This window comes from Papio anubis, chromosome 19 (genome assembly GCF_008728515.1).
Source record: "Papio anubis isolate 15944 chromosome 19, Panubis1.0, whole genome shotgun sequence".
Lineage (NCBI taxonomy): Eukaryota > Metazoa > Chordata > Mammalia > Primates > Cercopithecidae > Papio > Papio anubis.
In genome coordinates, this window is record NC_044994.1 from 4,236,100 (window position 1) to 4,260,194 (window position 24,095).

Consider the following 24,095-nt stretch of genomic DNA (forward strand, 5'->3'; position numbering starts at 1 on the left):
AAAATAAAAACAGAAATTGAAAAAAAAGGGACAAAAAGGGATCAAAATTAAAGTCTGTCTACAAATCTTTCACAACTAAGTTTTCAGATATACTTAGCTTTACCATGGCTACATACTGAGCAAGAAGTACTCACTCTTTAAGAGCTCATTTTTACTAAGGTACTGGAGGTCATGGAGAAGGATGGCTTCCCTCTGATTGAACTAAGGTAAGCAGGAGTTTTTAAAAAATTTAAGGAAAAAAAACACCACCACCACCACACACACACACACACACACACACACAGGCCAAGTCAAGAGGACTGTTTGAGCCCAGGAATTCAAAACTAGCCTAAGCAACAGAGTAAGACCTCATCTCTACAAAAACAAACAAAAAAAAACTAGGGGAAACCAAGGAGAACAAAACACACCAAAACTGAGTGATGGACGAACAATGACTACAGATTAAATTTACCCAAAATCTAAACATGGATGCAACAAGCTAACAGTTTGTAAAATGACTTCTTTATCTCATTTCAATCCTATCTAAGATGACTTTTAAAGACAATCAAATTGTGTTGGCACTGTTTTTAGCTTTGATTAGGTGCTCCTTGATTCATAACAACTGCTTCTAGAACATTACAATTTATTCTCAAATTTAATAAGCTGTTCTTTTAGGCTCATAACACTTGATAATGCAAACTTGCCTGGTTACCAGAAGCAAGTAGAATACTTTTTTTAAAAAGATACAGATCCCTACCTTCATTTTCAGAGCTACAGAATCGGAGTATCTGAGTAGAGTGATAAAAAAACACTTTTTAGAAAGCTCCATCAGTGCTTGCCAGGGGATTAGGAAAACATGGAGTGACTGCTTAATGGTTACAAGGGTTTCTTTTGGGTGATGACTGTATTCTGGAATCAGGCAGTGGCAACAGTTGCACATCATTGTGAATATACTAAAAAAACCACTGGATTGTATACTTAAAATAGTTCAGGCTGGGCGTTCATGCCTATAATCCCAGCACTTTGGAAGGCCAAGGTAGGAGGATCACTTGAGGTCAGGAGTTTGAGACCAGCCTGAGCTGGTAAGAACCCATCTCTAAAAAAATTATTTTTTAATTAGCCAAGTGCCTTGGCACAGCCTGTGGTCCCAGCTACTCAGGAGGCTGAGGTGGGAGGATCACCTGAGTCCAGGTAGCTGAGGTTGCAGTGAGCTGTGATCATGCCTCAGCCTCCCAAGTAGCTGGGACCACAGACTCACACCACCACACCCAGCTAATATTTTGTATTTTTGAGAGAGACACAGTTTCACCATGTTGCCCAGGCTGGTCTCAAACTTCTGAGCTCAAGCGATCTGCCCACCTTGGACTCCCAAAGTGTGGGGATTACAGGGATGAGCCACTGGGCAAGAATAAAAAAATATTTTAAAATGAGCTGTGTGTGGTGGTGGACATCTATATTTCCAGCTACTTGGGAGGCTGAGGCAGGAGGATCACTCGAGCCCAGGAGTTTGAGCCTGCAGTAAGCTATGATCGTGCCACTGTATCCTAGCCTGGGTGACAGAGCAAGACTCTGTCTCAAATAATTTTAAAAAAAGAAATCTGAAACTACTATACGTGTATAAAGAAAATGAACAATTAAATATTAATAAATGGATGGTGAATAGAAGCCAGATTTCTTGCTGTTGGAGTGGGAGATTACAGATAGACAAGTCAGGAGAAGGCTAGAATGTGGTAATGGATTACAGCTGGAAATACGAATATAGACTCATGTTTAGTTTAATGCAGATACAAAGTTACATAGGCATTATAGATATGTATATAGAGTTAGTAATACACACATACATTTCCTTACTATGTCAGCTGGAGAGAATCCACAAGCTGCAACACCCCAGTAGCAAGAAGCACATCTAAAATGCAGATCTTGGTTATTAACCTTTCTCAGTAAAAGGAGAAATGGCTGATCCCAGGCCAAGGCAGGAAACAAAAGATGAGTCTGGATAATCTTGCACTCCCAGAAAGGAAGTACTCAAAAAGTATACATAAATAATAGTGATATGTCAAAGGCATACGGGTGCAAAGTGAAAGGGGTCCCAAGAGACAATGCCAGAAAAAAACTGAGAAACAGAATATAGTAGTATTGGATTATAACCCAAGGTATCAACATCTGTAAGTCCACACTGATTGGTAAATTGAATAAATGAGAGAGAATGAGTAAGTCTTCCATGAAGAACCGCAGATAGTTTATGTAGACACCTCTTCTCAAGGAGGAACAGCATGGAAGTGTGGGCTGGGCAGAGTGACTTTCTTCCAAAGCATACAGCACGGAAAGAGGAGAAAAAAAGAGTAACTGTACTGTGGAGAAATCTGACAAATACTGTATCAGCCAGGTGATCAAGGTTAACACTAATAGTGCTAAGTCATGTTGATAGTATGTACACTTGATGTAATGTGATAAAAATGACATTTTAACTCTGTGATCCTTCTCCTCAAAGCCATAACCCCAGCCTAATCATGAGAAAAACTTAAGACAAATTCTAATAGTGGAGCATCCTACACTTACCTCACCGTAATCCTTAACACTGTCAAGTTCATCAAAAATAAGGAAAGTCTCAGAAACTGTCATGCCAAGAGCAGCCTAAGGAGATATGATAACTAAATGTAATGTGGTGTCCTGGATGGGACCTTGGAACAGAAAAAGGACATTCAGTAAAAACCAGGGAAATCTGAATAAAGTATGAACTTTAGTTAACAATCATTTATTAACATTGGTTTTTTATTTGTGACAAATGTATCATCCCAATTGAGGCAACTGGTATAAAGGTATACAGGACACCTCTGTACTATCTTCATAGTTTTTCTGTAAATCTAAAACCACTCTCCTAAAGTAAAAAGTTTATTTTAAAAAGTTTCTCAGGTAACTGCTGGTTTGGAAGCCATTAAGCAACGACTCCATCCTTTTCAGAGCAAGCTTCTACATCTCTAGTTACTTTACCTCATATTGACTTTGTGTCACTCACAGCCTTTATCTCTATCTCAAATCCTGTCCCCATCCTGGTTTCATGTCTATATCCCATCTCAGTCTGACCACTTAGGTTCTTTGACTTCTCAAAATTAAAAACCTTTTCTACTCCACTTAAGCCACTTACTTTATTTTTGTTTTTCAGAATTTTTGTTAGTATCTTTGGTCATTTTTCTGCTGTAGCAATCATTTTCCTATCAATTTGTAAGAGAAAAACCGATGCTGTCATTTTTGTTACATATGTTTTAAAGCTGTGATTAAATATACATAACATACTGAGGCAGAAGAATTGCTTGAACCCAGGAGGCAGAGGTTGCAGTGAGTCGAGATCACGCCCTGCACGCCAGCCTTGGAGACAGAGCAAGACTCCATCTCAAAACAAACAAACAAACAAAAATACACGCACACACACACAATTTACTATTTTAACCATATTTAAATACAGATGGTCCTCAACTTACAATGGTTCGACTTACAATATTTGGACTTTATAAATAGTACAAAAGTGATACGTATTCACTAGAAACAGTACTTCGATTTTTCAATCTTTACCTTTTCCTAGGCTATTGGTATGTGGTATTACACTCTTTTGTGATGCTGGGCAGCTTCCAGTCAGCCACACAATGACAGGGGTAAACAACCACGAGATGATCAACACTTTATTATAAAATAAGCTTCATGTTATTTTGCTCAACTGTAGGCTACCGTAAGTATGCTGAGTACATTTACAGACGCTAATCTAAGCTATATGATGTTCAGTAGACTAGGTGTATTAAACGTATTTTTAACTTACAGTATTTTCAACTATTGTTTAGTTGGGATGTAATGCCATTCTAAGTCTAGAAGCACTGTCTAGAGTTCTGTGGCACCGGATAACATCCACACTGTCATGCAATCATCACTACCATCTACCTCTAGAACTTTCTCATCTTTCGTAACTGAAACCCATTTAACAGTAACAACTCATTTCCCACTTTTCCCAGCTCCTGGTAATCACCATTCTACTTTCTGTCTCTATGAACCTACTCTAGGTACTTCGTGCACGTGCGATCATATGATATTTTTCCTTTTATGTGACTAGGTTATATCACTTAGCATACTGACTTCATGCTGTAGCATGTGTCACAATTTTTTTCAATGCTCTCTACACAGCCAATACTTTCCTTTTTAAAGCTGAGTAATATTCCATTTACGAATATACCACATTTTGCTGAGTGGATATTCGGTTGTTTCTACCTTCTGGCTATTGTGAATAATGCTGCTATAAACATGGGTAAACAATGCAAACACATTTTTGATGCCTGTAGTTTTCTTGATAAATCCTTCCTTTGCTTTTAGATATAAAGCTTCTCTAGCTGAAGATCAGAATACATTCAATCTTATTTCAACTACTTTTGATGTTTAACTCTTTTCATCCACTTATCTATAATGCCAACTTTTATTTTTAAACCACAATCTTACTCCTTTATATGTTAATAACTAAATCTCTTTTCAGGCTTTCTAGTCTATTCCATCACTACTCTGTCTTTCCATTCTTGTATCAATACTGTATTGTTTTTATTGTATAGTTTTCTAATACTAATTTTACTCCCTCCTCACCATTTTTCTTTCTCAAAATTATCTTAATTCTCACCAAATGAAATTTCAGAATTAATTCTGACAAGGTAAAAATGTTGGTATCTGGGACAAAACAATATAAAAATTAAACCACAGAAGTATTAGGGGAAAAAAATCCTTGGAGAGAGAAAGCCTTTCCAAAATACGATATGGAAGTCAAAAGTCTTTTTTTTTTTTTTTTTTTTTTTTTTTTTTAAGACAGAGTCTCACTCTGTTGCCCAGGCTGGAGTGGAGTGGTGTGATCTTGGCTCACCACAACCTCCACCTCCCAGGTTCAAGCGGCGATTCTCCTCCTAAGTAGCTGGGATTACATGCAACACCACGCCCAGCTAATTTTTGCATTTTTAGTAGAGCTTCAGTTTCATCATGTTGGTCAGGCTGCTCTGGAATTTCTGGCCTCAAGTGATCCACCCACCCCAGCCTCCCAAAGTGCTAGGATTACAGGCGTGAGCCACCATGCCCGGCCTTAAAAGCCATTTTTACAACGTAAATATCATAAACAGAAATCAGAAGACAAATGAAAACATTTGCAACACTTACGAAAAAGAACAAACCAAGAGGTATAACAAAAGAGTGAAAAACAGAAAACTCATTACAAAAAAAAAAATCAGACATGAAGAACAAAGAACAAAAAACACACAAGTTAAATAAATATACAGAAGTATGCAAACCCATTCACAGTTTTGAATCTGTAAAACAATGACATGACTTCTCACTTAAAAGTACGACCAAGATTAAAACTGTTGGCAAGGGCTTGGGAAAACCAGCATTTTAATCCACTGCTGATGGGGATACAAACTGGGATATTCTCTTTGGAGACGTATTTGGCAGAAACCATAAAAATTTAAATGCTCAGCCTTCTCTTCTAGTAATTCTGCTTCAGGGATTATCCTACAGGTGTACTTACACAAATATGTAAAGATAACATAAAAATATATTCAACCAAGTGTTACTATAGTATGCCCAAAACACTGGAAGGGAAATCTACATATCCATTTATACCTGGTTAAACGAATTATGGCGCATTTTTATACTGAAAATTATCTTCAAGCATTTATCCTTTGTGTTGTAAACAACCCAATTATACTCTTTTAGTTACTTAAAAATGTACAATTAAATTATTTTTGGTTATAGTCACTCTGCTGTGACAGCAAACACTAGGTCTCACTGATTCTTTCTACTTTTTGTACCCATTAACCCTCCCCACTTCTCCAAAAAGCAGCTTTCTTATTTTTTTAACCTCTTCTTTTCTGAAGAACTTGTAAATATTAGGAGTGCCTCAGCATTTGAGGCTAGGTCACTTTTTATTCACTAACCCAGGCTACCTAAATGTGTGAAGTTAGAAAACCTAATCCAGTCTCACGGCTTTGAATACCACTAATAAGCTACTGATTTCCAAATTTGTATTTCTAGTCCTAGACCTTCTCTAGAACTCCAGATTTGTGTATGTAAATACCCACTTGACATCTTCACATGGATATCTAATACACATAACCAAACCAAAAAGGACTACAGAACTCTTGTCTGTTAATCTTCTCTATTCCAACACATGCCACCAACATCCATCCATCACTTAAACCAGAAATGCTGATTCCATCTCTAAAATATACCACAAATTAAATTCATGTCTTCCCATCTCACTTGCTACCATCTTATTCCAAGCCACCATCATCTCTTGAATAGACTATTGCAAACACTTCCCAAATTATCTTCCTGCTTACATTCTTGTCACCACGTCCACCTTATATCCTATCTTCTACAGGGAGTAGCCAGAGTGTTTGTTGTTATTGTTGTCGTTTAAGAGACGAGTTACACTACGTTGCCCAGGCTGGCCTTAAGCTCCTGCCTCAAGCGATCTGCCCGCCTGTTGCCCAAGCAGCTAGGAGTACAGGTAAATGTGCTTCTGCACCTGACTTGGAGTAATCATTCATTCATTCATTTGAGACAGGATCTCGTTCTGTAGCTCAGACTGGAGTGCAGTGGCATGATCATGGTGCACTGCAGTCCCGACCTCAAGTGATCGATCCTCCCACCTGAGCCTCCCAAGTAGCTGAGACTGCAGGCACATGTTACCACATCCATCTAATTTTTGTATGTTTTGTAGAGACAGGGTTATGCCATGTTGCCAAGACTGGTCTTGAACTGCTGGGCTCAAGTCATCCTCCCGCCTTGGCCTCCCAAAGTGCGGGGGATTACAGGCTTGAATCACTGTGCCCAGCCGCAGAGTAATCTTTTAAAACTAAAAATGAAATTATATCACTGCCCCGCTTGAATTTTTGTATTGGTTTCCCATTCAAACTAAACTATGTATACAAAGCAGAATTAATGGAAAAGACATATGAAGAATTTTTAAAACATTTAAAAGCCTCTTAGAGCTAGAAGACTGATAACACCTAGAACTAAGTAGTTACAAAAAAGAACCAATACAGAGTATGAACATACATGGGTTGAAATAAAGAACTCTTCAGATTAGGTATATAATAGATAAGCCAAATAATGAATTAGTGAGCTAGAAGAACAAGTAGAGAAGACAGTCCCAGAACACATCAGGAAGGGATTATAAAAAAAAAAACATTATATATATATATATATAAAATATATATATATAAAGGTTTTATATATATATATATATAGGTTAAGAGATATAAAGAAACCAGAAGTGAAAAAATCCATATAACAGAATTCTCATAAAGAAAATAAAATATTGGAAAAAATGACCAATATTTTTCCATAAAGAGAAGAACATGGAGAAAACAAAATATTTGAAAAAATGACCAGTAATTTCCCCCAAATGAGAAAAAGTGAAAGAACTGAGATTAAATTGACTGGAATACATCCTGGGACACACAGTAGGCTCCCAACAAATTCAATATTTGGTAAATGAGTGAGTAAACATGAATCCAAGGGCCAAACCAGGAAAATGAACTATACACAGACACATTATAATGAAACTGAAAAAGACAAAAGATTTCAAAATGTTCTAGAGAGGAAAAGAAATCAAATTGACATCAGAACTCCCCCAAAGTAATATCAGAGATAAGAAAACAATGTAGTGATGTTCTCAAAATGTTAAAGGGAAAATATTTAAAACCAAAATCATTACTTGAACTAAGCTACTGGTGATAGTAAGCAATCAGCTATACATGAGGCTTAACTAAAAATATTTTCAGACATCAAAAGGCTTTAGAAGGACATACAAATACCCTGTTTGAAAATCTGCTTTTGAGTAGGCACTCAAATAATAGAAAAAAATCTATGGGCTGGGTACAGTGGTTAACGCCTGTAATTCCAACACTACGGAAGGCTGAGGTAGGAGGACTGCTTGAGGTCAGGAGTTGGAGACCAGCCTGGGCAACATTTGAGACCTGTCTCTACAAAAAAAATTTTTTTAAAAGAAATATATGAGGATATTATGTAATATATGGGAGTAACAGTGAGTTTATAATCTAATAAGTCTATTTCATACAAAAAGAAAAAGGACAAATATGTAAAAGAATACCCCTATCAATCAACATGGCTTCTGGGAAAGGGTACGGGTCGAGGAGAGGGAAAAAGGCCACAGGAAAGTGAGAAAGCACTTAAAGGACTTATCTGGCTTAGAGGAAAAGTACACATTAAAATTTAAAAACTGTAGAAAATGAATAGAAATATAGGTCTCAATAAATCAAATGGATACCTTTGAAAACAAATGAACATTCAATCTATGTGACAGAAGGCAGAAAAAAAAAATGTTTTTAAGTGTGGTAAACAGAATGTAAATAATTTCCAATATATATGTTACTAAAATAAATGAAATTCACTAATCAAGAGTCTGTAAGAGTGGATAAACAGAATCCAGCAATATACTTTAAAAAAAAAAAAAAAAAAAAAGCAGACCACAAAAGAAGACCAAAAATGGTGACAATAAAAAGACAGGAAGAAGTTATATCTGGAAATACAAACCCAGGCTGGTAAATGGCCTGTTTTTTAAGGCCCTATTTATGAAAAATTGAGAGTCCTCCTGGTCTGGACTTTTACTCAAAGAGCCCAGTCTCGGCTTCCTGCCACTCCTGGGCTGATGGATTCCACTACTACATTAAAGCTCACACACTAAAGGTATCTTTTTATTTTCCCTATAGGACAAAGTTTCAACTTATGTTCTCTGTTATGACTGTGTTCTTTTTCATTTCAGGCACCTGCAGATTCCCCTTTCTTTAAATGTTTTATTTTTATCTAGCATTTCCATGTTTGAAAAAGAAGGGGGCATCTCCAGTCTATCCTTTTGTCCAGAAGTCCCTAAAACATTACTTTAGATTAAATACAACTGAGAGCAAGTTCAAATTATTTTTTTCTTTTTGTTTTTTAAGTATTGAGACCAGGTCTTGCTTTGTTGCCTAGGCTAGCCACAAACTCCTGGCCTCAAGCAATCCTCCTGCTTCAGCCTCTCAAAAGTGCTGAGATGACAGGCATGAACCAATGCACCTGGCCTAAATTACTTAATTTCATCATCTATATTATGAATGATAAAGTTCAATAAAAAGGCCATGAGAAGTAACTAAAATTATACCTTAGCATAGACCCCAGTGCATATAAAATATTCAAACTTACCACCCACTTTGTATTCTAACTGGAGAAAGTAAAGAGAGAACTCTGAGCATGGAATGCAAGTTCCTAACTTTATTTCAGTTCCAGCTTCCACTGAGCTGCAGCCACTTTCAGGGCAAAAATGCTTTCTTCGAAATTGATTTGAGAAAAAAAGACAACTAGTAAAGGACCAAATCATAGTAAACAATTTTGAATGGCCCTTAAGGGTCATTCAGTTAGGAAAGTGACCATCACTTTTCATGTAGTTTGATCTGGGAGCTTGAGGTCCAAGATTCTACTGAGATCTACTAAAGACTTTTTGGTTGACCTTCATCAGTTCTCATTATTTCTGTTTCTTCTTGAAAGTAAAGTTAGATTAGATGACATTTAAGATCCTCTCGTTCCAAAATTCTGATTCTTGCATAAGAGGTTTAGAATGATTTCACTTCAAATTCTAGTATTTTTTCTATGAATGCAAAATGATACCTTAAATTATTACATGTACTTACTGCTGTTTTCCTCACATGCAAAAAATAAACCATTAGACATAAACACTAATTCCTACTTAAACCGAGCAAACAGCTTAATTCCCTCACATTTTTAAAATGGTTTTGAAAAAAATGCTGGAAAAGGCCTCAAAATAAATAGCCGTGCTTCTGAGATATTAACTGGACTTCCCTCCCTGCCTTAACTATTTAAGCCATTCAAGTGAGAATTCAGTCTATAAAAAGGGAACATGCTCTCTTTATCATATTTTCCTGAAGTAATGGTTAATTTTCACCACGATGTTTTCTGGCAGTTATTCCATAACATTTTCCCACAAAAACCTAATGGCTGCACTCCAGATCAAGAAATTAGTATCCTTTTTTTTTTTTTTAATCACAAAATTGGCCGGGTACAATGGCTCACGCCTGTAATCCCAGCACTTTGGGAGGACAAGGCGGGCGGATCACGAGGTGAGGAAATCGAGACCATCCTGGCAAACATGGTGAAACCCCATCTCTACTGAAAATGCAAAAATTAGCTGGGTGTGGTGGCAGGTGCCTGTAGTCTCGGGAGGCTGAGGTAGAACAGTGTGAACCCGGGAGGCGGACCTTGCAGTGAGCCAAAATCGCACCACTGCACTTCAGCCTGGGCAACAGAGCGAGACTCCATCTCAAAAAATAATAATAATAAATAAAAATAAATAAATCACACAATCACAAAATTTAACCACCAACAGCATGCAAAAGATGAAGAAAAAAGTACAGGCATCTACAATCTTTTACAATAAACTGTCCTCAATGATGTCCTTAAAACAATGTTCTTAAAAGTTCTTAAGGAATTTTTATGGTCTATTTTATAAAGTTCTCTAAAGTTTTAACTTTAGAATGGACATGTATTGCTTTTATCAGCAAATAAAAATTCTTTTAAAATAATAACATAGGTCCATTTCTACTTGATTTCCTCTGGAGTCCTAGAGCATTCTGGGTAGAACTCAAGAGGAAGTAATACATGAGGCGGCAGGTAACAGAGTGTTTCAGACAGTGGTAGATGAAAAGAGATAAAAGGTACTTATTTTCTAACTCTAAAACCACAACAGGGAAAGAAGCAAAAGATTTAGGACACAAGCTCAATCCATTAAATATAGGCTTCATTTTTTATTAGTGTTGCTAAATATTATACCTTTCAGGAATCTGAGCATGAGAGAATTCAGAAGACTATACAAAATAAATACATTACAGGCCAGGCACGATGGTTCACTCCTGTATTCCCAGCACTTTGGGAGGCCAAGGTGGGCAGATCACCTGAGGTCAGGAGTTCAAGACCAGCGTGGCCAACATGGTTAAACTCCGTCTCCACCAAAAATACAAAAATTAGCCGGGCATGGTGTGCGCATGCCTGTAGTCCCAGCTATTCAGCAGGCTGAAGCAGCAGAATCGCTTGAACCCAGGAGGCGGAGGTTGCAGTGAGCCCAGACTGCACCACTACACTCCAGCCTGAGTGACAGAGTGAGACTCCTTCTCAAAAAATAAAAATAAAAATAAATAAATAAATAAATCATTACAAATAGCCAATTTGCTTTAGCTATATGTCTATCATTACTTTCAAAATTCCACAAAGGTAAACCTATAGGATAGAGTTCTATATAGATAGTCCAATTACCTGAAATAATAAACAACCAATATCTACTAATCCTAGCCAAATCTAGGTAAAATACATTAGAAGGAAATTAGGAAAGTAGAAAATAAGCACTACAAGACTTCGGCTCTAATTGTAACTTGAAATTTCTAGTACACTGTTTGGCTTTCAGTTTCCTATTTTAAAACAATGTCCATTCCAATTCTAAAATTCTACCATTCTTTATCTCCCCCAGCCATCACTTTCCTTAATATAGACATCATGAAAAGTATGTTCAATAAACACTAGCTAGTCTAAATCAACTAATTCTCCTTAAAACTTCAACAAAAATGAATGAAGTCTGTGATGTTAACTTATTTAAGTGTGGGTATTTCCTTTAGCTATCATATTCTAGTTTGCTCATGCAATTATTCTATCACTTAGCATTTACTAAACACTTAACATGTCACATAATGGAACTAAGATGAACAAAACACAATCCTAGCCTGAAGAGAACTGACAGCCTTTAACAGGAAAAAGACAATTTAATTACTACGCAGAATAATAAATGCTATGTAAGCAAGCACCCAATTTGGGTGCATGTGTACGGAGGTAGGGGTGGGGAATTACAAGAAGAGGGAACACTAAAATAGAGTCTTGAGAATGACTGAGGCAGGTAGATATAGATGGGGCTGGTGTGGGAGCAGGATAAGCATATGCACAGGTGTACACACATGCACACACAGAAGCAGACCACAATGAAGGAACAGCAAAAGACTGAAGCAGAGTGGGATAGAAAATGAGGCTGAAGAAAGCAGGAAGGGATCTCATCATGAAGCCCGTTGTCATTGTGTAGTCTGTTCTTTATGGTAACAAAAAAGGCTTCTAAAAAAGTAGTGACATAATTCGAGTAGTGTGTTCAGAAAGGTGCCCTTGGGGAAACTCTGAAAGACGGACTTGAGAGGAATTAGCTAAGACACAAGGAGACCACTTAAAGCACAATGACCAGATTGTGGTGGGAGGAGGGTCACAGGGGGCAGGGGTGGAAGAGTAAACAAGAACAAGAAGGCTAGAATGAAACCTAAGTTTCCGGCTCCAGCAATAAATAAGAAGTAAAATTCCTTTGGAAATAATTTAAATAAGCAATTAGCATTTATCTGTTGTATTTATCTTCGAATAGTAATAATACCTCAAATTTTTAAAAAATAAAATTCTTGTTATCTCATCAAATATTTACAAGACATTAAAGAGATGTTTTTGACTATGTGAAACACCTGATTATAAGGGATCACATTCTAACAATGCATTTAGAGTTTGTAAATAAATATGGGCAGTTGTATTTACAATTATCTATTTGCCTAGGGTATCTCATACATACATACATATACATACGTGTGTTTGTGTGTGTGTATAGTCTCCCCCCTCCAGAATTGTTAAGGTAGGTATATAAAATATTCATCTGCAATTGAGACGGTTGGCACAGATGACTTCTAAAGGTCTGAGATTTTTAAAATGAGTTGCAGAGTTTACTGACCTTCTGGCCCTAACAGGTTCTAAATTGCTACAACTTCCATAAACCAGTAGAGGGCTGCAACAGCTCAGAGAAAATGGTTAGGCAGCTTTACTTGCATTTCTGGCACAGGGAGCAGAAAATACTACCAATGCTGAAAAGTAGAAACCTAACAGCCACTGTATTCACTTCACTGTCAACAGGGAAAAAGCTTACAGGTTCTAAAAGGATTCTAAAATTCTGAAAACTAGAAACATCCACAATTAAGAATTCTGCTATCTCCTTTCTCTTCTAGCAAAACGGTAAACTGTTTGAAGGCCGAGTAAAATTTCACAAAATAAGTACGGGGAAAAAGTCTATCAAAATGAGTTGGCAATTCACCACTTCCTTTTAGACCTATTGTGCCACACAACTGATCTTCCTAAAATAATTATTTTGTTTCTTTCCTCTCAAATCTATACTTTATCAGTTTTGTCCTGCATATAGTGGAATGTTGAAGTTTAGCTTTCACAAGATTTCTAGGTACATTCCTACCTCATACATAAATCTTATTTTCAACTCCTCTAGTCACACTGCTCTCAATACTATATACAATGTGCAACAGAGTTAAGATGGAAGAGGTCAGGCTTCACTGAATAAGTCACAGTTGAGATGAACCATGAAGAAACAAAAGGATTTAAATAGGTCTAGAGAAAAGCGAAAGTTCATCATGCTATTTTTTGTACCTTTTAAATTATCTAAAATATTCTAAATAAATTTTTTTTGTATTTTATTTTTGCTCCCTCTGCGGCCCCCTCCAAAAGATAGGCTATTGCAGCCAATCTTTGCAACATATCATAACAATTATAAATAAGGCTGGTGCTACTCTTAAGTATTACTCACAGCTTAATCCCCAAAAGTGCCCTGTCTCACTTTTACTGCTTTCTATAAAAATGACAGGCACACACTTTAGCCTTAAATGAAAGGATTTTTAATTATTTAAATAATGGATACAGTTTTAGCAGTGGTACATAAGATAAATGAGATTGGGATAGGTCATTAAGAAACCAGAATAGTTTACAATAATCACTGCCTCTGCAACATAAGCCTGAGATCCTAAAAACTATGTCCAAATTCTTGATGCAGTTGTGGAGAGCTGAAATCAATCCCTACGAGACAGCAATCCAAGTAACAAAGTATTTCTAACTTACATACAACATCATTTCCACCCTGATCCAACAATATGATAGGTTATACACTGCTCAAATTACACATTAAAATTGACACTTCCATGACTATACCAGGACTGAATTGTTTGGGCCTTTATTTTAGTCTTGATCTGCTACCTTTTTCTTTATCCTGCTTACTCTCCAACACAAACCTACCTCCTACAATATACACTAGATTTCAGAACGACTGTACATTCCAGGGCATTCAAAGGAAAACACACTTTAAACTGGTTTAATGTAGCATTATATGTCACTGGTAACTCTTCTGACCAAAGTCATTTAGAATTATAAACTGTTTTCCCTGACAAAGCATGTTGATGAGAAGAAGGAGAAATATGGTAATGAAGGACCAGAACAGAGTAATTTCACTGTATTCTAATAGCTGAAAGAAAGTAGTATGAAAAAGCTGATACTCTGAAAACTCCAACAACAACGCAAAAGAATAAGCGTGTATTTGGTTGGTTTTTACTTTTTTTTTAGTTTTATGGAGATGGAAGCTCATTATGTTGGCCAGGCTACTTTCAAAATCCTGGCCTCAAGCAATCCTCTCACCTCTGCCTCCCACAGTGATGGGATTACAGGTGTGTGCCACTGTGCCCAGCCAAAACTCCTTTTTTTGTGGATGGAGTCTCACTATTTTGGCCCAGGCTGGGCTCAAACTCATGCTCCTCCCACCTCAACCCTCTGGAGTAGCTGGGATTACAGGCATGTGCCACTGTGCCATGCTTGGTTTTATTTTTAAAATAGAACACTTTCTGACATATAACCACACAAATGTTTTTGAATCGGGGGAGAAAAAGGCAAATGTCACTGATGGTGCAAATGTTAAGCAGGTTTACTAAAGGAATTGTATTATAAAAAGTAACGCCTAAAAAATAAATTAAGGACTAAGAATCTAAAAGTTCTACAGCAAAAACTGAACCTACATTTCCAAGTCAGTGATTCTCGGCCTCTTTGAAGAGACCTATTTCAGTACCTAAAACACACAGGTCCTTTTCCCTGAACTCATATTTACCAAAAAATCTACAACTTCAAAATACACACAGAACCTCTTCCTAATTATGCATCTTGATTTTAGGTAATTACCTCTTCTTGCTAGATTTTAAGTTGCCCATAAACAGAGAATGCCGTCTTCAGATATGTGCTTACAACTGGGGCCTAAAACCTTAAGAACCTTTCTAAATAGTTACCTCCTATTTAAATTCTATACCTCTAGAATTACTTCCTAAGAAAATGCATATTATATCATTTCCCACCTTGGAAATTAATTTTTATTAAGCCCCTCATCCTAGTAATTGTGGCTGTTCTCAACTGCTACCCAATTTTAGTCCCAGTTCATCCTCTTATGCCAGTCAGACCATCCTCTTGCCACTGTCACTGAGGTGATTCTCATTGATTCAATAAATATATACTAACCATTTACAACACGATGGAATAGAGAACAAAACAGAATGATTTGTGTCTTTACACGGCTTACCATGTTCCTTTCCACATCAACTAGAAAGCCATTTGGATGATTAAGGAATAATACTATCCTCCTATGTGATTATGTCTGTATTTTGTTTCCTGAGTGTGAATTCTTAAAGAGACATATACTATAATATTGCCTTCACTTGTATCTTCCCAAATCCCTGCCTCAACAATGCTAAATGTAGTGCTGTACCTAGAGACTTTCCTTTAAAAACTGTTAATTATGTGTTTAAAATTTCACTACATCCAGAGTCTGGCATGGTGGCATACGCCTGTAATCCCAGCTACAAGAGAGGCTGGGACAGGAGGATTCCTTGAGACCAGGAGTTTGACGCTGCAGTGAGCTATGATGGCACCACTGTACTCCAGCAGGGGCAATAGAGCAAGAACCCATATCTAAAAATAAAACTAATAAAAACTTCATTATATCTACAGTACTTGTTCATTGTGGTAAAACTGGAAAATTCAGAAATGAGAAGATAAAAATTCCAGAGACTTTCAAATTCAAGAACCCATTACATTTTCAGACTGAACACTTCATGACTTTTCACTTTTTACTCCTTGTAAAAATCCATAATCATAATACAAATTACATATTTTCCCCTAAAGTGTCTAAATTTATCATTTTATCTTTTCTTTTAATATCATCATCTTTGAAGGTGCAGTACTGAAAGGAAGCAATACAGTCACCATCACTTACTAGATATGTGTAACTTTAAATGATTTAACTTGAACCTTAGCTGCCTATGATCAACTATGGAGTAGTTGTAATTATACCTCTGCCAGTCTATTAGCACTTCCTAATGAATATGACTCAAGTGTGAGAGTACATGTTTCCCCTATGCTCAAAAGATTCTGTTTTCTGCTACTCCCACCCTAACATCTGAGTATACAAAAGCTATAGGGAGGGGAAATTCTTAGACTAGGAGTGTGAATGGAATAATAAAAGAGCATAAAGAGTAACCACCCCAATAAGGGAGTAGTACTCTGGAGACAGCCTGTTTCTTCTGGGGTTTCTGAAGGGGCACTGGTGCTATAAAATAAAATTTGTAACATATAGAAGACTAATAATCACTAATATACAAAGATTATGCAAAAGGAGGTTGGAAAATTAATAATCTTTTATTACAGTCTTTAAACAATAGCATACAATACTTGCATGCTGTAAAACCCTAATAAAAATGTCAAAATATTATTTGTTTAAATCATTGATTGCTACTCCTAGAAGTTTTGAGTAAGAAAAAAAGAAAAATGGCCAAAGGATATGATGTGTCAAGTCACAGTAGAAAAAATGCAAATGATTATTTTCTCAGGCGTTAGCTAATGCAAAATGAAAGTAATATAATTTTTAAGTTTAACGACACAAATATAGGTATGTAAGGCTCTATGTAAGTATAGACTAATTTTGAATGGGCCCTTCCAAGAAAGAGCGCTAGTGCCTGAAGGAAGAGGAGGAGCCTCAAAGGATGATAAAGGACAAGGGAAAGAATGAGTAAGCCAATTTGCTGTCAACCATTCTTGCTTACTTTCAATAACATGAGGACAAATAGAAACACAGTAAAGGGGGGGGTGGGGGTGGTGTTTGGTCATATTCAACTGCAGCTTACAACTGCAGCTTAAAGAGAATTCTTGGCAGGGAGCAATGGTTCACGCCTGTAATCCCAGCACTTTGGGAGGCTGAGGTGTGTGGATCACGAGGTCAGGAGTTCGAGACCAGTCTGGCCAAGATAGTGAAACCCCATCTCTACTAAAAATACAAAAAATTAGCCAGGCATGGTAGCGGGTGCCTGTAATCCCAGCTACTGGGGAGGATGGGGCAGGAGAATCGCTTGAACCCGGGAGGTGGAGGTTGCAGTACGCCAAGATCATGCCATTGCACCCCAGCCTGGGCGACAGTGTGAGACTTAATCTCAAAAAAAAAAAAAAAATGTTCTTCACTCCTGATATGTTTTTACAAATCCTGGAAGATAAGCATAATTTCTGAAGGCTGAATAACCACTACTGGATGATCACGTCAACTATAAATACATTAGTGAATTGGACTGATCTTAAGAAAAAATTTCTCAAAGTAACAAACTTAAATTTATATAATTTATAAATTTCAACTTAAGTTCTTGAGTAAAAAAGATCCAGTTAGAGATATTCTGACAACAACTTTCTGAAGTGTTTTCTTAACTAGATATTTAAGATATCTGCACTTACATGTAACATATATGAAGGTATCTAATAGTATGCAGCATACAGAAGCTCAAAAGAAGTTCTTTTCCTTGATTACCAAGTAACTCCCAAGTAGTGAGAATTAAACTCTGGTAGAAAGGATTTATTTTAACTCAGTGGTTCCAAGACTAACATGGAACACTGGAATGCAAGTCAAGGCTTTATTCCTAGTTACAATATTCTTGTGCAAATTACGGTAGGAAATGTGTTATGAAATTTTAATTTTCTTATCTAATCGTCTTTATCATCATTAACCATTACAACTAAATTTTTTTTTTTTTTTTTGAGATAGCATCGCTCTGTCTCCCAGGCTGGAGTGCAGTGGCTCAATCTTGGTTCACTGCAACCTCTACCTCCCAGGTTCAACCAATTCTCCTGCCTCAGCCTCCCAAGTAGCTGGGATTACAGGGGTGCGCCATCACGCCCAGCTAATTTTTTTGTATTTTTTAGTAAAGGGGGTTTCACCATGTTAGTCAGACTGGTCTCAAACTCCTGACCTCAGATGATCTGCCAGCCTCAGCCTTCCAAAGCGCAGGGATTACAGGAGGGAGCCACTAGGCGCCTGGCCCATTACCACTAATTATTAAAGCTGTACAAGGAATGTTTTTAATGTTTACCTCTACTCTGTTTCAGAAGAGGTAAACAGAATAGAAAGTTGTGTACAATTTGAATTTTGTGGGAGAAAATAAAAGTGCATGTCTCTCCCTTCTCTTCCTTTAGGTTTGCTAATGCTTCTCTTTCATGAGTGTATTTCAAAGGAATCTAACATTACTCCAGATAATTTTAACCTGGATTCAATCCACGGCTCAATATCATCAGATTACCTGACAATCCTTGTTTTGCCTTACTGAGCTGTGAGGTTCAAAAGAGAATCAGATGTAAAAAGCACTGTGTGAACTACAAAGCACTGCAATTTTTAAGGTACTACTTTTCTTTTATCTTGAGAGTCAATATAGCTATTTCTAGGCAGAAGAGAGAGCCACAAATGGTTTTTGTTCTCTATTAGAAGTTAGAATGCCGACAAAACTCCTATGTGGGAGGAACAATCTGAAATCTGAGAAGCTACAGAGGTCTATTATAACTCTTTGCTATTGTTACAATAAGAGACTATATATCCAGGTAAGGTGGCTAAGACCTGTAATCTCAGCTACTAGGGAGGGTGAAGCAGGAGGACTGCTCGAGGTCAGGAGTTCGAGACCAAAACTAGTCTGAGCAACATAGTGAGACCTTGGCTCTAAAACAAAACAAAACAAAAACAAACAAACAAAAAAACCCCTATTTATTTTGAAAGGTTAACAATTCCCCAACCTATGCATATTATTAGAGATTATTAATCTTATATTGTCAAAATAAGATAGATAACAGACACAGGGTAGTTAAAAATGTACTTATCGCTAACATTTGTGTTATTTTTCCCAGTTATGGCCTAAATACACACTGATAACCAGAAAAGTAAACTATTACATATTTTGAAACAATTTTAGCTCAATAAACAGATGTTAAGGAATTGGCCAAAGATGACACAATTTTTTTAACTTTTAGAATTTTTTTAAAGTCAAAGAAAAAGAAATGACTTCCAGCCTGTAACTTGCAGCTTCATAATCTACCTCCTTCAAGTTGGAAGTGTCTCCATGTTACAACTGAATTTTCTAAGGACTTATGTTTGAATTTAAGTTTCTTAGAATTTTGGAGGATCGCACCAATCAGAAAACCTGATCTTGGATACTGTTTTCTAAGCTGGACAAACTCAGCAAATTTTCTATTGCTGGATCTATTTCCTTATGAAAGTCCTAAATGAGTTTGGTTAGTTTTTTCTTCAGTCACTGTGACGAAAGAATGTCTCTTTAGAAGAATGGTATCAATAGAAAGGTGGAATTCGTTAGGATAGCCAACAACCATGGCCCTTTCCGTAGCTGGTAAGAATAATGTGCTCTGACAACTAATAAAAAACCACCACCACAGCAACAAGTATATCTGCATCTCATAAAAAGGGTTGCTGGCCTACGTTCTATGATTCCCATAAAGGTACTTCTTTTTTTTTTTTTTTTCCGAACCACCAAGAAGGTAGAATAGCTGTCCCCCAAACGTTTTTCATGAAATCTGGAATTTAAGAATCCCTGCCTTAAAACTCTTAGAAAACCAACTTAATTAGAGGCACAGCAGATAAATGGTTAATAAAACAGGACAATGAAATCTATTATTTAGTGTGTAAAATCTACACATCACATAACTGTTCACAGCCTCAGTTTCCTCTCCATTTTACAAGGTTATTATGAAAATTACCTAAAATGTTTCACTTGAAACGGAGATTTGCATATTCTAAGTGTTCAGCAAATATTATCTATGATTATTAGTAGCTTTATTTTCAAAACTATAAAAACTCCGATAATCTATGTAATACTACAATACTGATGTTGGTTTCCAGGATTATCAATTTACAGCACTAAGAAGTTTCAAACTTAACAGCAAAGGCAAACAAAAACTGTTTTTAACACTTCTAAATATTTTAGATATACCAGATAACCTTAACATGAACTATTCAAAGACGAGTTTTTAAAGGAAATCATCTCCTGCTTCTGCGTATCTGAAAACTAGCAAGAGTCAAATTAACATTGCTACTAAGATTACTTTCACTATTACTTTTAAAAAGCCATTGTCTGTTACAGAAACAGATTATGAATGCATGAGTATGTATGAGAATATTTTCAAATGCTAAAGAAACTTCATATTCTCCAGGGAAAGTCAGATTAATAACTGCAATATTTAAAATGTTCATAAGCAGCTTAACTAAGGTTAGAACTAAGTGGGGATCAGAAAATGTATCTACAGGAGTTATAATCTGCAAAACAGCAGAAGATGAAAACAAAGCTAGGGCTATGCAAAAATTCAGGGATCTAAACACCTTGTTATGCTTTAAGAATTGTATTTTCTTTAAAATAACATCACCACGTTGTACAGAAGTTTACAGTATACAATGTGCTTTCTAAAATATTCTCATTTGTTCCACAGAATAACATTAAATTATGCAGGAAAATTACTTTTGCAGGTTAAGAAGGCAAAGTTATTATTATTATTGTATTTTTAAAGTTGCAGCTGATAGAAGGCAAGGTTCTGAAAGTGAATGCGATATGTCAAAAACCATTGTTAGGAAGTGAGGAAGTGATAAATCAAGAATTTAAACCCAGGCCTTCTCACTTATATTTCAATGTCCTTTCCACAACTCCATAAAACTTCTGAAGAGGCAAATTAGCATCTTCACAGAAAGAAACCTCTCGGTCAAACCACAGGTTGTTTTTAGCTAGCTGCAGACTAGCTTCAAGTGTTTTCACCTTTATTTTCTCATGTGTAAAAATAAAGGAAACGAATAAGAAAATCAGAGGTCCCTTCCAGTCCCAAGGATAAATCTCAACACTGTACCCTTTATAAGGCATACGCACTTTACAAATACATGTTGTTAGCAACAAATTCCAAGTTAGAAAGCAGTGTCAATAGCTCTTAAGCAACCTACAGCAATTATTAGACAAATTCTTCACGACCACGTGATACATGTTACCTTAACATGACTAAGTCTATATACAGAAAGTAGTAGGAGAAACCTCTTATGAACTAGGATGGAAATGACTCCATTAACCATCCTCTTTTTGGACTGAAATAATGCTATTAAAACGTAAGAATGGTTTAAAGAAAAGTTTACGTGTCAGCTAATAGCAAGAAATCAAAATGATACTTTTACAACCACTCTTAATATTTTTTTAAGAATAAAAATCTCTTCTCCAACGAAGTGTTTTCCAAATATCCTACCATTTCTCCAATCTACTTCAAAAGAGTATCAGTCAAGTTTTCCAACTTCTATAGGGAAAAAGTAATATCGACAGCTTGATAAAAACATCTTCCTTTTAAACTCATTCTACCAGCTGGACACTAGTCTGCAAATAAAATTCAGGCTTTTTTTCCCCCTTCGGTATTAACAAACCAGTGTAAGTCTGCACAATGTATTTTCAGCTAAATTCTTTCCTCGTCTGAATATTTTTGTTCTCTTTACTCCTCCTCAAATATTCTTCATGGAATACACACCCAGAGATTTCCACTTTCCCAGTTCTGTGTAGTTCATGAAACTATTCCAATAACTAATTCTTAACAACTACTATGAGAACTATGAGATTAAGAACATTAAAAGTATCCTACATAAGTATACTTAACACTCATTTTCCTTCCATTTTAACATCTCGTCTATCTCTAACATAAAACACATAACGAGTTAAACTTGACCTTAGCCAAGATGCCTGTAGAGCTTCAGAAATGTATTCAGTGCCTGTATCAAATAAAAGATTCTGAAGCACTAAAACCTATCTCCCCTTGTCTATAATTTCCAGGGGAAAATATTTCAAATCTTTAAAGGTTTCGCTTTTAACCCAAATTAAAGATTTTTCTCAACAAGATTAGTTAATATAACGACTTCATCTTACACAGTGGACACTATTTCATTTTGCTTTTAAGCCACTTGGCACCAATAGAGCATATGTTCGGCCAGTTCTGAGCTAATCTCCAGGAAAGGCTTTGTATAACAATTGAAGAAACTCAGATCTGTGCCCAAGATTTTTAACGTCCTACTTCAGCATATGTTTTTGGTTTTTTTCTTTGTTTTTCTGTTTGTTTTTGAAAAGGAGTTTCACTCTTGTTGCCCAGGCTGGAGTGCAGTGGCACGATTTCGGCTCACTGCAATCTCTGCCGCCTGGGTTCAAGCGATTCTCCTGCCTCAGTTTCCCAAGTAGCTGGGATTACAGACATGCGCCACCACGCCTGGCTAATTCTGTATTTTTAGTAGAGATGGGGTTTCACTATATTGGTCAGGCTGGTCTCGAACTCCTGATCTCAGGTGATCTACCCACCTCGGCCTCCCAAAGTGCTAGGATTATAGGCATGAGCCACTGCACCCAGCCGTGCATATGTTGTTAATAAACAGTTAATTTATGTTAAAATATCTATTTCCCTAGCCTTTATAATTTACACAAACCATTCTAAAATGAAAACGAAATACACGACGGAAGATGCAGGCTCATTTCAACTTTAGGATTAGAGATAATTCCGAACCATTACATACACAGCACTGGATGTGCAACACACTTCACCTTAGTTCGCAGTTTAACCACGGGTGTCCAGTGGAAATTACAATGCCTGTGACAACACTGCTTTAAATGTTTCCTAAGGTTTCAACGAGTGCAACAGTAACTTCCTATCCCAGACAGCGTCTTACTGTTATTACTAAAACAGCTGTCAGCTAAGCTTCGGATACCTCTTTGTACAACCGTTGATTCAACGCTTTGGGATCTGGAAGGATGCGTCATTCCACATCACTCCTCAAAACGAGATCTAAGCACCTGACGTGCTCCAGGGGTCTTGAAGCATCTCAAGTGGGCACTTGAAAAACGATGAACCGCCTGCCCAATGCGGCAAGGTTAGATTACGCCGACATTTAAGACAGAACTGTAGAGTGGCAGCTCTTTCCCCGTACACTACTAAAGCAGCAATTTCCCCTTCTTGCTTTCATCCACCTCTCCCAGGACCCGGGTACCTCCAACGCTCCGGGCCCGAGCGGCCCTAGCAGAATTCCCGGCGTCGGCGCACGCCCGGCGGCTAGCGACGGGAACGCGCGGCGGGCCAGGCGCGCCCCCGCCCCCGCGGGTCCGACCGCCGCACGCCAGCGGCGCCCTCTCGGCCGCGCACACTCACACTCGCACGCACACGCTCCTCCGGCCCCGCCATGTTCCGGGAGGCGGCGGCAGCCCAGCCCCGACAGCCGCGGTGAGGGCGCCCGCGCCCAGGCCAGCTCGCGGTCCTCCACCCCGGCCCCCGCCCCGCCCCGCGCGGCGCCCCCGCCCAGTTGGCGGCTCCCACCTGCGCCAAGGCTGCTCAAGACGCGGGGAGGGGCGGCGGCAGCGGCGGCAGGCGGGGCCCCGGCGGACCCGCGCCGGGGGGCACTAACGGCCTGTCACTGTCAGGCGGGCTGCGGCTCGGGCCAGGCTGGGCGGGCGGCGGGTCGGGGCCGGGTGGGGCGGGCAGGGCGCGTCCCCTACCTTGCTCTGGGGTGGGGGAACGGGAGCAGCGCAGAACTGAGGGGGTCTCCTCCCAGGCGCCGGGGACAAGCTCGAAACCGCGCCCCTCCTTCCTCCTTTCCTGTCGCCACGCCCCCCTCACCCGCACGGACCCGAGGCAAGGCCGGCGCAGGAGGCTTCACCCCCGGAACGAGTGCCTCGGCGTGGCCGTCGCTGTCGTTGTCTTCGTCGCCGCTGCAACCGCCTGTAACACCGCCGGGGCCGGGCTTGAAAACATCTCCGGTCTCGGTCCGTCTCTCACCACAGCCTCCTCGCTCCCAGGACAGGGCCGCCCCGCGATTGGCTGCGACGCGAGCACGT

The 24,095-nt window shown here is 38.2% G+C and overlaps 1 protein-coding gene across 13 annotated transcripts in view; it reads right to left on the reverse strand.

The window, feature by feature from the left end:
- ANKRD12 (ankyrin repeat domain 12) overlaps positions 1-24,095 on the reverse strand; it is a 134,220-nt gene extending 110,125 nt beyond the window's left edge. For 5 of the 13 annotated variants that reach the window (XR_002518601.2, XR_002518602.2, XM_021929949.2 and 2 more), the window contains exon 1: positions 23,888-24,095. The gene's annotated coding sequence lies outside the window, so the exon portion shown is untranslated. The other 8 variants (XM_009192392.4, XM_009192390.4, XM_017951534.2 and 5 more) reach the window with 7 other exon arrangements.